We start from the raw sequence: 16,735 nt of genomic DNA on the forward strand, positions 1-16,735 counted from the left end.
AGCTATATTTAGCAAAATAAAATAAAATATTTTGCAAGGCCAGCCATCATCAGCGGAAAAGCCAACATTAACATATAAACATGAGGCACTACATAGAAACATGACTTGTGCTTATATACTATAATTCTTCAAAATCTCTCCCGCGCATGTGCGGTTTTTTTTTATCGGCAGCAAATACAAGAAAAATAATGCTGATTTAATTTCAGAAATTATCTCAAAAAATATTTTATCATTATTAATAAATCTGAGGGTAGCTAAAAGAATTTTAGAAAATCTACTTGCCACCAGTGGTTAAGCGAGAAGAAAAAAATATTCAATGGATGATATATTATTCATTTAAATGTACACTGTCGTATATATATATATAACTATTTAAGCTCTGAGAATTGTCTATATATTTGTATGTAGTTGTGTGCCTGTATTTGACGCTCCACCAACGTTTGAGAAGCGATGTTGGTGTGGTTACGTCTCCGTAACTTTGCGGTTCGACAAATAAGGCCGATAGAATAAGGACTATGCTTACAAAGTTTAAGTCCAAGAGTTAGTTCATTAGTTCGACGAAAGGAGACGCACCAGCATGGCCGCAGTCAAAAAGAGTATACATACACGTACGTGTGTGTGTGTATATGTATATATATATATATATATATATATATATATATATATATATATATATATATATATATTATTATAAGATCTGGTAATTATTCATATATTAATATATTAATTAATATCGATTAATGATCAGGGGGCCAGCACATTTAAAGAATCAAAGAGATTCAGAAATATTATCTGCAATCTCAGGGTATTACGGTACATTTTAAAAATAACGTCGACCACTAACGTGGACAATTAATGCGCTAGAAATTGATCACATGTTGTGTCTATTAAGACAGACACAAAATGTGATCTATTTCTAGCGCATTAATTGTCCACGTTAGTGGTCGACGTTATTTAAAAATATATATATATATATATATATATATATATATATATATATATATATATATATATATATATATATATATATATATATATATAGGTATATATACGTACGTATATACATGTGTGTGTGTTTGTGTGTTTGTGTGCATATATATATATATATATATATATATATATATATATATATATATATATATATATTCATAGGTATCTGTCGTTCGATTTTTTCTTTTCTGAGAAAGCACTTCTCATTAGTACGATGCCCAGACTGGCTAATCATTATAACTGCACAAATCATGTCTGCTAAACACTAGAGTAAGTATTTATAGTCATTAAATGGCAATATTTTGTTTCTAGAAATACATTTTCATAATTGACAGTGTCGCTTAAAGTTTTTGGGTGTGTATTTATATGCCTCCATGAGTGTGAGTGTGTTTGGGAGTGTACGCGTGTGGGCATGTATGCATGTGGTTATGTGTGTGTGTGTGTGTGTGTGTGTGTGTGTGAGAGAGAGAGAGAGAGAGAGAGAGAGAGAGAGAGATCGTGTGTGCGCGTTTGTGTGTAATGCGAAACTATGTAACACTCACGTATTAAATGTATTGAGTAAATCTGTGATTTTCATATCATTTCATTCCATAATATTTTGCTATTCATTTTTTTAAATTTGCGTTTTGACGTAGCGTCACGTGAGAATGAATATTCATATTTAGCTGCCGAAAGCGTCATATATAATACAAATATAATACTAAATATACTAAAATAACAACAATCTTATTTAAAACTGATATATATATATATATATATATATATATATATATATATATATATATATATATATATATACATACATATATATATATACATATATATATATATATATATATATATATATATATATATATATATATATATATATATATATATATATATATATATATATATAGCTCTCCTGAAATAAGAATTTCTAACTTCCGGTCAGTCATTGTTATGATCGGCCATTATTATGATTGACCGTTGACTGAACACTATTCAATTTTTTTTCTCCGTGTTTTTCTCCTTGTGTCCGTATTCTTTCTGTTGAAGAGCGTAGCTCGAAACGTCAAAGACTTTCCGTATTCCCGAGCGTCATACTAATATATACTTTTGTTATTTACACCACCTGTCCTCGTCTGTTGTTATTTTTTGTATATTCTCCCATATATATATATAGATGTGTGTATTTTTCCCTTGTCAAAAATTAACACGGAAAGAATATATAAATAGTTACCAGGGTAGCAAACATCACGCAAGAATAAAGTTATAACTCCTTGTTTTTATTGGTAGAAACTCCTGGTTTATGTGAAATATTTTGTATAATTTTTATAAGTATAATATGCAGAACTACACACGAGTTTAATATAAATTTAAAAAGCAGTGGTATATTTTATTGAAAGGAAAGATTGTACTGATGAGCTACAGAATATTACGTAAGTAGTTTTGGTTGATTGCGAAACCGGTCTACAATTAATTCTTTATATTTTGTATATTTTCATTTCTCTTGTTCACTTACGTTCTGGTGATCTTATTCTAGCATAATGGATGTCCACTTAGTGGGTATCTCTATTATATGTATGTAATATATATATATATATATATATATAGGGGTTGGACAAAATAATGGAAGCGCCTCAAAATTTCAATCAAATTTATTTTAAAATGGTGTTGGCGGCCTTTGGCAGTAATTATCGCTTTAATTCAACGAGGTATGGACTCGTACAAATTTTCAATTGTTCGAAAGCAATTTTAGCGAAATATATTAAGCAACGCAAATGATGAATATATAAAAAAAAACAAAATAAACAAGCTTTTGACGGTTTTAAAGATATTTCAAAATTACGATGCTATGATGCAAGCTGTTTCCATTATGTTGTCCAACGCCTGTGTGTACACACACACACACACACACACACACACACACACACATATATATATATATATATATATATCTTTTACTCTTTTACTTGTTTCAGTCTTTTGACTGTGGCCATGCTGGAGCACCGCCTTCAGTCGAGCAAATCGACCACAGGACTTATTCTTTGGAAGCCTAGTACTTATTCTTTCGGTGACTTTTGCCGAACCGCTAAGTTACGGGGACATAAACACACCAGTATCGGTTGTCAAGCGGTGTTGGGGGGACAAACACAGACATACAAACACATACACACATACATATATATATATATACATATATACGACAGGCTTCTTTCAGTTTCTGTCTACCAAATCCACTCACAAGGCATTGGTCAGCCCGAGGCTATAGTAGAAGACACTTGCCCAAGATGCCACGCTGTGGGACTGAACCCGGGACCATGTGGTTGGTAAGCAAGCTACTTACCACACAGCCACTCCTACACCTATATATATATATATATATATATATATATATATATATATATATATATATATATATATATATATATATATATATATATATATATATATATATATATATATATATATATATATATATATATATATATATATATATATATATATATATATATATATATATATATATATATATATATATATATATATATATATATATATATATATATATATATATATATATATATATATATATATATATATATATATATATATATATATATATATATATATATATATATATATATATATATATATGAAATCGTAGAATCCAATAAAGATGATCTTATAATTTTTTCTCTCTAGTGCAACATAATGGAATTTCCAGACTTGTGTTATATTCTTCAGATGACCAGACTACTAGGACATCTCAAAGATAAAACAAACCAATTATAAGATACAAAGTAATTTTACCGGACTGCTCTAAGAGTCCCTTCGAATGCATATGGAGAGAAGACAAGTGTATCTCTGATCCGGCAGCATATTTTAAATGCTGAAACGTATACCATCGTATACAAATTAGTTTCTATAGACAATGTTCAGAAATTAACAAAACGTTATAATTGCTGAAGCTATCTTCTCCGTTACACACAAGCTTTAGTGTTATTTATTTTCCTTTCATAATTTCGTGATGGTTAGGTTTGTTTAGCTTCATAAATATTTTGATGCAAGCTACCTACGTCAGTAGGCCTTCTTGCTAGTTCTGCCAGGACAGTTATTCAGACATAACACCGCACCTTATTGGATAATTTAAGTTGAGCTTGGGAAAATGTATTCTAATGCAATCTTTCAATAAGTCGAAGTGAAGAAGACTGATATGACATTGTGGACTTAATGTATAAAAAGACAATAATAATACATTTATCTCTACACGATCTAATACACACGTGAATTTTATAGTATCGTACAAAGGAAGGATTGTTGTTTAGAACTTGAATGTTCTCCCTTTGTAAGATGATGCCAGGTTTGGCACATACGATGATTAATCTGAACTACTGCAGCATTTCTGCAGTACTCCTGCATTGATATCTAAACTACTATTACATCGTAGCTACACTGATAAAGCCATACTAATGATTGCAATATTTCTGTTACTGCTGCTACTGCTGTTGATAGTGTGAGAAATAGCTTATCAAACATTCAATCTAGAAGTAATCGAAGTGTTATCGATTCCGAAATATACACAGTAAAGAAGGGTGCTTCTGGCTTATACACATACAGCCGCGAACTGGTTTATAAGGAGTTGTAAATAAAGTAGCGTATAGAAATGCAAGAAATGCAAAAAATACATAGCTGACAGTTTTATAACGTATGTGTAAACAAATTGTTTGCGTACGTATATCCGATTTGCACACCAAGTGAAATACTGACGAATCAAACAAGGGAAAATATAGACGAAGATATGCATAGAGAAACCGACATGCACAGAGGCACACATGCACAGAGGCACACATGCACACAAGAACACATGCACGCACACATATCCACATATATAGGTGTTTTACTTTCGACTGCAGCACACCTTTGAAGTGTTTCGTCGATCCCATACAGTAATTAGTAATGCAGCAGGTGAGGTGTCAGGTTGTGGGAAATTAACAATAACAATTAGAGATAAATACGCACACGCACACGTTTACGCATACAGACATCACACACACGTATATGTATGTGTGTGTGTATATATATATATATATATGTCTGTATATATATATATATATATATATATATATATATATATATATATATATGCATATATATATATATATATATATATATATATATATATATATATATATATATATATATATATATATATATATATATATGCATATATATATATATATATATATATATATATATATATATATATATATATATATATATATATATATATATATATATATATATATATATATATATATATATATATATATATATATATATATATATATATATATATATATATATATATATATATATATATGAGGTGTTTAAACTTTTAAATTTTCATATTCGAATTTGAAGTCTCTGTCTCTTTTGAATATGAAAATTTAAAAGCTTAAAAACCTTATGATATGAATATAAACTGTGAGAACGACCCTTAAGGAATCTAATTAATGATCTCCTAAGGTAAGTTCTTATGCTATATTGGTAACGGTTGCTACATCCTCTGGAAAAAATTATTATATATATATATATATATATATATATATATATATATATATATATATATATATTATAAGGTTTTTAACTTTTAAATTTTCATATTTCCTCTGGAAAATTATTATATCTATATATATATATATATATATATATATATATGTATATGTGTATGTTTGTATATATATGTATATATATACATGTACATGTATATATATATATGTGTGTGTGTGTGTGTGTGTATACAGTATACATACATACAGACAGATAGATAAATAGTTCGATAGATTGATTGATACATATATAGGCAGATAGTTATATATTTATATACTTAGACAGAGGCACAAAGTCACACATGAAAACCCACGTAAACAATACACAGACTCACACATATATGCTACATGATTCACAAATGGAAGAAAGCAGCTATGAACATATTTGGATATGGTTCTTCAAAATTACAATCAGATTGACCAACTTTTGATTAAAAGTTTTGAAGGTGTCAAGTCAGAAAGAAGCGAATAGTTCTGTTATATGACACCTTTCCTGAGAATATTTGTACGTCTTTTTGTATGTGTGTGAATATGTGTTTTTGTGTTAGTCTTGACATCTTTTTGATGTATCTATCTGTAAATTTTCATTGACATCTACGTGCTATTATTTTCAATCCATCAACTTCAAAAAATCTTTGAGTAAGTTCGAATACAAAACTGCCTACTTCGTGGTATAGAGTAAATTGGAGAGAGTGTGTGTTTAGCATCTCTTCCTACATACACAAACTCAGACTCAACCACAAGGAATTATATACATGTGTGTATGTTTGTATATATATATATATATATATATATATATATATATATATATATATATATATATATATATATATATATATATATATATATATATATATATATATATGTATGTAGGTATGTATATATACACATGAACGCACGTATATAAAAGCTTACATGTCAGATACAGACAGATAATAAGGAAGAAATGCAGAGTTTTGTATATAGATAGATAGGTATATATATATATATATATATATATATATATATATATATATACATGTTTCGTATGTGTATTTCGTGTGCAAGATTCTTGATGTGGATACGTGTGTTGAAAGAAATACAATTAAACCTTGGGAGAGGCATGCCGGTAATAAACACACGCACTGGTTCAGTCCTTTATTAATTTATATAGTTTTTTGTTAAATTATTTCATTGCACTCTTGCAATCTCTTCAGTAACTTGTCTCTCCACTTCCATTTATTTTGAATATATGATCTGGCGTTGTTTTGGCGTTGTTTCGAAACTATTCGGGATGAGCATGTGAGTGTGTGCAAGCTCGTATGTGTGCACGCTCATATGTGTGCACGCACTTACGCGTTCGTGCTTATATATAAGTATGTACGCCCATATGTGTGTTTGTAACAATTTCGTTTATATCAGATCAGATAGAGACTTTTTAATTAATTTATTTACGTTCATATTCCGCATCATATGTGTGAACAACATATGCAAAATAAATGGAAGTGGAGAGACAAGTTACTGAAGAGATTGCAAGAGTGCAATGAAATAATTTAACAAAAAACTATATAAATTAATAAAGGACTGAACCAGTGCGTGTGTTTATTACCGGCATAATGCCTCTCCCAAGGTTTAATTGTATATATATATATATATATATATATATGTATATATATATATATATATATATATATATATATATATATATATATAGATAGATAGATAGATAGATAGATAGATAGATAAATAGATAGACAGATAGATAGATTGATTGATACATAGATAGATAGATAGATTTATGCAAGCACAGACCCTACAATTGCACAATGAATTGTACTTATTACACAAAGTGCATGTAATTTGTCATTTGATGTCAGATAGGGAATAACTTTACGCAATGAAATGCGTCACTATATCGAGTTTTAACTGTTTTATGATGACCACTAAGAATGTAACCACCCACTTTAGAGTTATGAACTTTGTTTTGTGAAAAATTAAAGAGCTATATAACTGAATAGAATATTAAATTTGTATGCCATTGTTTTTTGGGGAAAAAAATAAAAATTCATGCGAAGTGCGATAACTGCTAAAATCTAGTATGTTGGAAAAACCCATGGTCAGATTTGATGTTCGACTTTTTTATATTGAAATTCGTTTGGATACAAACTGCAGTGCTAATATAAAAAAAAAAATTAAATATGATGGAACTCATGTTTGGGCCTAATTATTAACAAATACGTGTTTTCATGTGCTTTTGAGTGAGTGCTTAAATTTTAACTAAATGGATCCATGTAAAGACAAATATGCTTGAACAGGCAAAAATACCACACACACATTCAGACACGTGTAGACATGCAGAGATAGAAATATAAAGATTTGGATATAAGAATACAAATTTGAAAGATGCATACTGGCATTACTGATGGGGTTACTTGTAGTTCAAACAACACAAATGCGCTTGCGTGTGATGCGTGAATATTGCCGCGTTACTAAACGTGTGTCAAATTAGAGTAGGTTAAAGTCATCTTTGTCAGCAGAAATATATATTTAATACTGTAATCAATGCTTATACTTTATATGAGACTCAAAATATGTTACATGCTAAATAGGAATACTTTTGTTGGAAAGGCAAAGGAAGCAGTATTTTAAATCTCTGTTGCAGGAATGCTACGTAATTTGATATTGTTATCTACGAAAGTACAATGCGGTTGTGACCTTTCACATTAAGAAATGTGAGTCGTTTCTACTTCATTATGTTCCGTTGAGATTTCTATGTGGGTGAATGTGCTAGAAAATATGTATTTCAAGTTTATTCGAATGAAGTCTTGAAATAAGCGTCGCGGATGAGTGCGCGGCTATAGAACAAAATTTAAATCTGCATGTGTCGGATATGTTTTTTCAGGGAGATTCTGCTGTTAATTGGATACTTATGTGAAGTGTGACCGTATTTTCGGTGTGTATGGTCATTTCACGTTTCATTTTAGATAACATTTGCAAAACTATAGGTAGTATATAAAAAGAATTCTGTGAATCATGTAAGTATTTGTGCGAATGTAGGAAGTGTTTTAGTATCTTCTTATTATGAGTATGTAATGCTTGGTTATGTGTGCAGCTACATCGTGTGTTAAACTGGAAATTAGCAAAGGTATTTTTTACTGCTGGTAGTACTTGTCTTGGTTATAGTGGGTTGGATTATACCTTCTTTAAAATCCATCAAATTTAAGTTGCTGTAATAAATATGTACATTGATAAATCGTGTATCTATCTATCTACTTATGAATCTGTCTATTCATCAATATTCAATATATACATAGTATATTTAAATGTATGTATATTTCTGCAATGTTTACTAATAACACGGAAAAATAAATGAATAGTTACCAGGGTAGCAACAATTCACATAAGCACCATTGTAACAGCCTACTCATACAGGTAGAAATTCCTGGCTTTGGTGAATTGATTTTATACAGCATAGAGAAACAAATAAATGGTGTTAAACACAGGTGTTATTCAAATCTTTATACATCCGACATATGTTTCGGAGAAAACATTGGTATTATTCCAGAAGGAATAACGTGATCTGAAATAATGCAATCTTATCAGCGAAACAAATTGCATCGATAAGACATTTTAACCAAATATGATTACTGATGCAGAAATGATATTCGGTTGATAACTGATAAAGAATCAGAGCCTTCTGTGTCTGTCCTACGAGTACGTTTTTTTGCTATCGTTTTTCATTTATTGAATACCTGAACACCACGCATTCCAACTTTTGTCAACAGTTTTGGTATATATATGTTTTTTTTTGTGAATCTATCCAGTGACTTCATTTTTCTCTCTCGTCCGCTACTTCTATTTCTAGCATTTCCATTTTCTCATGCTTCCCTCTCTCGTCCTCTCACTTGTAATTGTAGATATTCTTTCTTCTTCCTTCCATGTTCTCTCTGCCGCTCTCTCTCTCATCCTCCTTAGTATCTATGTATCTATCGTTCACACGTGACCCGTGACCAGTTTTCTAAATTTTTTCGCACCAGATGCTTAGCTAGCCGGTGAATATCTGTCTCGTCCTATTCGCCATTCTATATCCATTCTGGATTTCTCCCTGAATGGCGTTACCCATCATTCTCGTCTCTTTGACCGAAATGACGTATGTTTCTCGTCCACCTATCTATTCCGTCTTTGCTAATCGTCTTAAATTACATATGTTGAATTGTAACGTCCATTCTGTATCATTTTGTTTGCCCGAAGCTCTAATACTCCGCAAACTTTGACGGTACCGCATATATGCGAAGTTCTCAGTATTATCCTGAAAGGCATGACATTGAGTTTTACCATTCGGTTGATAACTGATGAAGAATTAAGACCTTCTCTGTCTGTCCTGCGTGTATGTTCTTTAGTTATCGTTGTTTATTTAATGCCTTTTTCATTTATTGAGTAACTGAAAGCCAGACATCCCGACTTTTGTTAACAATAAGTTTTTTATATATATATATATATAAAGCTTATCATTTTTACTATATACGCTCAGATTTAGTTTTGTTGTATATACGACAGATTTCTTTATATTACCCGATTGTCAACATGTGGCAGCGATGGAAAGTAATTTGACTATAAAGAATAAGTAACAGGAAAACACTAGCTTATTAATTTAAAATAGAGTAATGCACAGTAGAGAACAAAAGTTCAATCTAAAAAAGCTATACTGTTATTTCATTCGCGTCCTTTTAAAATCTTATAATACTGATCCAAATGCTTATGTAATATGGCACATGGCGACGAGCTGTCACAGCTGTTAGCACGCCGTGGAAAATCATTACCATCATTTCATGCGTCTTTACGTTCTGAGTTCATATTCCGCAAAGGCCAACTTTGCGTTTTATCCACTCGATGTCGATAAAATAAATACCAGTTGAATACTTGGGTAAATGAAATCGACTTTACCCTTCCCCACCAAATTACTGGCCTTGTGCCAAAATTCGAAGCCATTATTATGGCACGATGTCATTCCTTTGAGAAGACTGTAATATCTATGAATATCATACGTATCACTTGTCTATATAAAAGCAAATCTCAAAAAAGAATATTTTTAAATGTATTAAAACGTTCCTAAAATTAATAACAAATATGTATTTCGAACAATTACTGAAGTTGTACTACATAACTATGGTCAACGGGGAACTGAATGGAGTGGGTTAAGGAAAAACATTCAAAACACTATATTTATATTCAAACCTGTATATTTCACGACACTGCAACTTCACAGAATATAGAGAAATACTTCTCAAAGGCACGTTCAATAACAGCTACTATATTTGTGACCATCTGTTCGATTTAAATTACATAAAAGCATTGGCTGAACATGTAAGAAAAAAATCATTCTCTTGATGGTTTAGCTACCAACAGTACACTACGAAAAACAAAAGAAAAACAACATAGTCATCTTTCTTCTTATTAAGTTAGTATAAGATAATTGACGCAGCAGTGTTTTCGATAGAAATGATTGGCAGCAAGACGTGCACAGCATATGTTAGAAATACGAATACAGAAACCATTGAGTGAAATTTTGAATGTAACAGATGAACGGTGTGTGTGTGGCGGGGACATGAGACTCTTTATGCAAATAAATCATATAGATTACAATCAGCCGTGTTGCTGTAAAATAGAACATCACGACTTCGCAAGAGTGTGGAGAATATTTAGTAACTAATGATTTAGTTTAAGAACATATATATGTCTGTTTCAATGCAATATATATTTTTCGTTTAGAGTATTCTATAGACTTTTCTATAGAACGTTATGCAAGTACTCTCCGCATTTTCGAAAACCAAAATATGTCGATATGGTGGGCGTCAGCCATTTCTTCCAAGTGTAAAGTTAACAAACACTTTTAAAAGACTCCTGCATTAAATATTTTTTTCGTATATTTTTACTCGTGCGGTAAATCCCAACTTTACTTTGTTATATATATATATATATATATATATATATATATATATATATATATATATATATATATATATATATATATATATATATATATATATATATATATATATATATATATATTTGTTTTGCAAGATTTTTTATGTGAAATCGTGTGTTGAAACAGATGTTGTTGTACTTGGGGATGGTCATATTGCCAGTTTAGCCAATAAAAACACACGCACTGTATATTTGGTGTTAATTTTTTTTTTTTCAGCTTTATATTACATTAATCTTAATCTTAATCTTATTTCGGCCAGAGTTCTTTCGTCACACTTCTGTGACCTCATCAGTGGTCCTTTGTTTCCTTCTTTCTTATGTGTGTCTCACCTTGCTAACTATCAGCCATTTTGCCTGATAGTTAGCAAGGTGAGACACACATTTTGGCTGATAGTTAGCAAGGTGAGACACACATAAGAAAGAAGGAAACAAAGGACCACTGATGAGGTCACAGAAGTGTGACGAAAGAACTCTGGCCGAAATAAGATTAAGATTAAGATTAATGTAATATAAAGCTGAAAAAAAAAATTAACACCAAATATACAGTGCGTGTGTTTTTATTGGCTAAACTGGCAATATGACCATCCCCAAGTACAACAATAAATATATATATATATATATATATATATATATATATATGCGTGTATGTATATATACATGTATATATATATATATATATATATATATATATATATATATATATATATATATATATATATATATATATGTGTGTGTGTGTGTGTGTGTGTGTGTGTGTGTGTGTGTGTGTGCGCGTGTGTGTATGTGTGTATGTGTGTGTGTGTGGGTGTATGTATGTACCTCCGAAACGCTTAGTTTTAGAATGGTGGCAGCTGATGAAGGAAATGTTCTCTATGTGGCCTGTGTGTTTTCTGTGCTCCGGTTATCATTTTCTACACATTTTTTACAACGTCCCGTACCCAGATATGCATCTATATATACATGTAGATGTGGGTATGTACATACATGTACGTATATATGCATATACTCACATATTATTTGTATTATATATGTATATATATATATACGTGACACTCCATAATATGAAACAAGTTTCGACAATAATAATAATATTGATAAAGACTATTGTAGTAGGAAGAACTCTAAGAAACAGAAGAATGATAATGATGATTATGATGGTATGGCTAAGGCATAAAAATAAAATATGTAAGAATGAAAAGTAAGAAGAAAGAAGCTATGTTAGAGAAATGAAATTCTTACGCATCGATACATAGAGGCAATGATAACTTGCTAAAATTTATGTATTTATTTATATATCCAATTAATATGTAATATATTAACTAACCACTGACATAATTTAAAAATTAAGCGCGTGTAATATACTCGATATTTATATTATCTGATCGAGAAGGAAATGCGGTGTATAAAATGAAAGTGTAAATCAACAGATAACGGGAATGCACCAAACTCTATGGCTCAAGCAATGCAATTCCTTTATTAAACTCTTATGGAAGCCATTTATATAATAATATGCAGCTAAAGTGAATCTACCACTTGCTACAAGTTGTAAGAATGAATCACATAAATGTCAGAATATGTATATCTCTACCGATGAATGTACGTGTTTGTATCGCTTTACGTGGGCATGTTTATGCGTGTATAATTATTCTCACTCCATCAGGCCCACGCTCACTCACTCTCGCTCTCTCTCTATCTGTCTGTCTCTCTCTCTCTCTCTCTTTCTCTCTCTCTCTCACGCATGTATTTATATATATATATATTCTGTATAATTCACGAATTATATTAAGCGTTATACAACAGAAAATTATTACATGAATGTGTGTGACAGACATGCAAAAATCAAATAGTATCAATTTTCTAAGAGCAATTTTTATACTTCGTTGCGATCTAAATAATAGCAAAATTCGCAATAATTATTGGTGTCTCGCACAATAAAATTTACACACTCATTATGGAAAAGTGCCGTAAAACTTGCACCTTTTTAGGTAATGGGCGTATCCGTGCAAAATTTTGAATAAAAAATTGATGAAAACCGCTGTTTGCTAATGAAAACCAATTGATGATGGTCGTCTTTTAACACTTAATTGAACCCAAAAGATAATAATTTGCAATAGGACAACACATAGGTAGAGTGCTTATGTTATTTATATTTGAGACAATTCTTTACATAGACAATATATTTCACATGTTAACTGATGAAGAATATATAGGTATTAGGAACACTTACGCTAACGGAATAAAAAATATATTCAGAAAGAAAAATATATAAATCAATGAACATGATAACCAAAGTGATGAGTAAATTTCTGAATAATTATTTTCTTGCAAAAGAAATTAGAAATATTTTTAGAAATAAATAATATATCTATTGATAAGCTTTTCTCGTTTCATATATTCTACTCTTATTTCTGTTTGTTTATTTAGGTATAATATGAGTATTTGTAATATGCATTTGTCAACCGAGACGAGGTATTTTGTTATTTGAAGTAGGTTGGGTCTTCTGAGTAAGTACATATTTAATATAAGTATTTATATGCAATATGAACTTACAAAGTAATGTATACACAGACACGAATATAGATGTATGCGAGCGTTTAGCGTATGTGTGTGAGCGTGTACCTGTGATTGTGTGTTTTGTGTTTGTGTGTGAGCATGCGCGTGCAAATGTGTGTGCGCGTGTGTTACAATAAAAGTATGATGCCGAGTCTGACAAATAATCCATGTATAATTTCAACCCTTCCTATAAATAACAGCATTGCTTCTTTCCAGATGAACGGATATCTGACTGTTCAAAGAAGACTACGAATGTAACAAGTAGCAAATTCTTTTGAATATGTGAGATCTGTTTGACATGGGAGTGTTATCATGTACATGAACACAGGAGTTCATCCCGGGAAGAAGTTCATGATGACATGATGTCTACATTAGTGGACAACACTCCAGCTTTATCAACAGTGCAAAAGTGGGCAGAATTTAAGAAGGGAAGGGAGAGTATTGAATATGACCCAAGGTCTCTACGTCCTGCAACTGTCTCCACAGTTGATCGTTTTTATCACCTACTGATGGATGGCAGGCATGTTACTATATATCAAATAGCCAATGCTATTAACATATCCCGTGAGCGATTTGAGAATATTCTGGACAATTAATTTGTTATGACACCAGTTTCAAAGGAGCACCAAAATGATGATACAACGGGAAGATCTGACATTGTTTCAGGCAGATCCAACCGGTTTTTCTAACGTTTCCGAAGCCAGGTTGATGGTTGGTTTCATCACTTTCGGATAGAGACAAAACGGAAATATCCGGCAGTGGAAATATCCCGCAGTGGAAATATCCCGCCTCAGATGCACCAAATAAGATCAAAGTCGTCTTATGTCCAGCGAAGGTGAGGGCCTGAAATTTCGGGGAAGCAAAAACATTGTAATAATTGGTTATTTTCCAAAAGGCAACGAATCAATGGAGAATAATATGCTAACTTACTGAGGCAGTTACGAAAAGCTATCAACTAAACCGACGAAAGGTATATTTGTTTTCATTAGGACACTACTCCAGCCTACACATCCTTGGTTTTAAAGGCTGATATTCGTGACTATAGCTTTGAACTGGTTGATCACTCTCCCTATAGTCCTGATCTAGCACAATCTGACTATCTGTACGCCAAAATGAAAACAAAAACACATGGCTGGGAACCAGTATCGCAGTGATCCAATGGAATCCAAGCACTGAAGAATTGTGTGGATCGCAAGGAGGACTATGTTGATAATACGGCTTGAATTTGAAGGAGCTATCCACGGCCATCATGTAAAAACACCAATTTAACGCTATTAATACTGTAATAATGTTGAATCGAAACCCCCCTGACCGAGGACCTAAGAACATGGAAACTGTGATAATAGATGTTGCGTGGATTGTGGATAGGAAATGGCACTAGTCTCCTAAATTGTTTAACTAGTTTATCTGGGATCTCAAGCAATCAACACACATATTTGGACATACGACACTCTGATCTTACTTCAGGAATCCTTTGCTATCTCCCTATGAAGAAACAGAAATTGTAGTCATGGCTGAATATTATTATGGAAACAATTGGCAACTTGCAATATTAGATATATCGATATGCATAGAATTTAAACAACTTTCCCAGCTCAGCATAACATACAAATTAACCTACTTCTGTTCAATGGGATAGTATAACAGCAATTTCCTACGGAAACCTCAATTCAATTTCGAGGAAGTTAGGGGGCTTCAGAGTTTAAAAAAATAAGTACATTTATACTCAGAAATAATTTAAAATTATACTTATCCAATATGTCTTTAATCCGTCAAAGAAACCTTGAATCACTGTACACGTAGCAATATTACCTTTTAGTGCCATACTTGGATCGTTATATATCTAATGTGCAAAGACGTTCGGCGTACTCAAGCAAATGTTGACACGCATTCAACATTAAATGTACAACCAAAATTCACTTTGTAAATTAACAACAATAAAGTTGACATGTTATACACATTTATCTGGAAACGACTGTTTTATTTTGAGATATAATTGTATGAGAAGAGTAAGAATATGGTGTTGGCTGAAATACGTATTGATGGATGCTATAGTGTGAAAGGTTAAATAAATAAATTTGATAATTGTGACAGTATTCTTACAGATTCACTCTCACATGCAACAGTAAATTTTGATTGCGTACATGGAAAAATACAGCGTTTATGAAGATTCGTGTTCAAAAATACTTAATGGATGCATTTTGACAACATTTTAAGTTACGGTTAAAACATCCTTGAATTGTTGTATTTGTTGTAACATAGAAATTAAAGCTGTATTCCATGAATGATAACTGTAGAATTAAAGCTAATGTATCTTACAGAGAGAAATGTTGACGGGTGTTCAAAGTATAGAAAATTGCTAAATGCTCTCGTACAGAAGGGCGACATGTATATGTATATATGTATATATATATATATATACAAACATACATACATATACATATATATATATATATATATATATATGTGTGTGTGTGTGTGTGTATACATATATATACATGTATATATATGAATATATATCTGTGTGTGCCTTTGTGTGCGTGTGCGCGTTGCGTGCGTATGTATATATAGGTGTTTACGTTTATATATGTCTCTGTGAGTATGTCTTTTGTACCTTTCTTTAAGTACAGCTA

Source organism: Octopus bimaculoides, chromosome 10, assembly GCF_046866305.1.
Source record: "Octopus bimaculoides isolate indiv1 chromosome 10, ASM4686630v1, whole genome shotgun sequence".
NCBI lineage: Eukaryota > Metazoa > Mollusca > Cephalopoda > Octopoda > Octopodidae > Octopus > Octopus bimaculoides.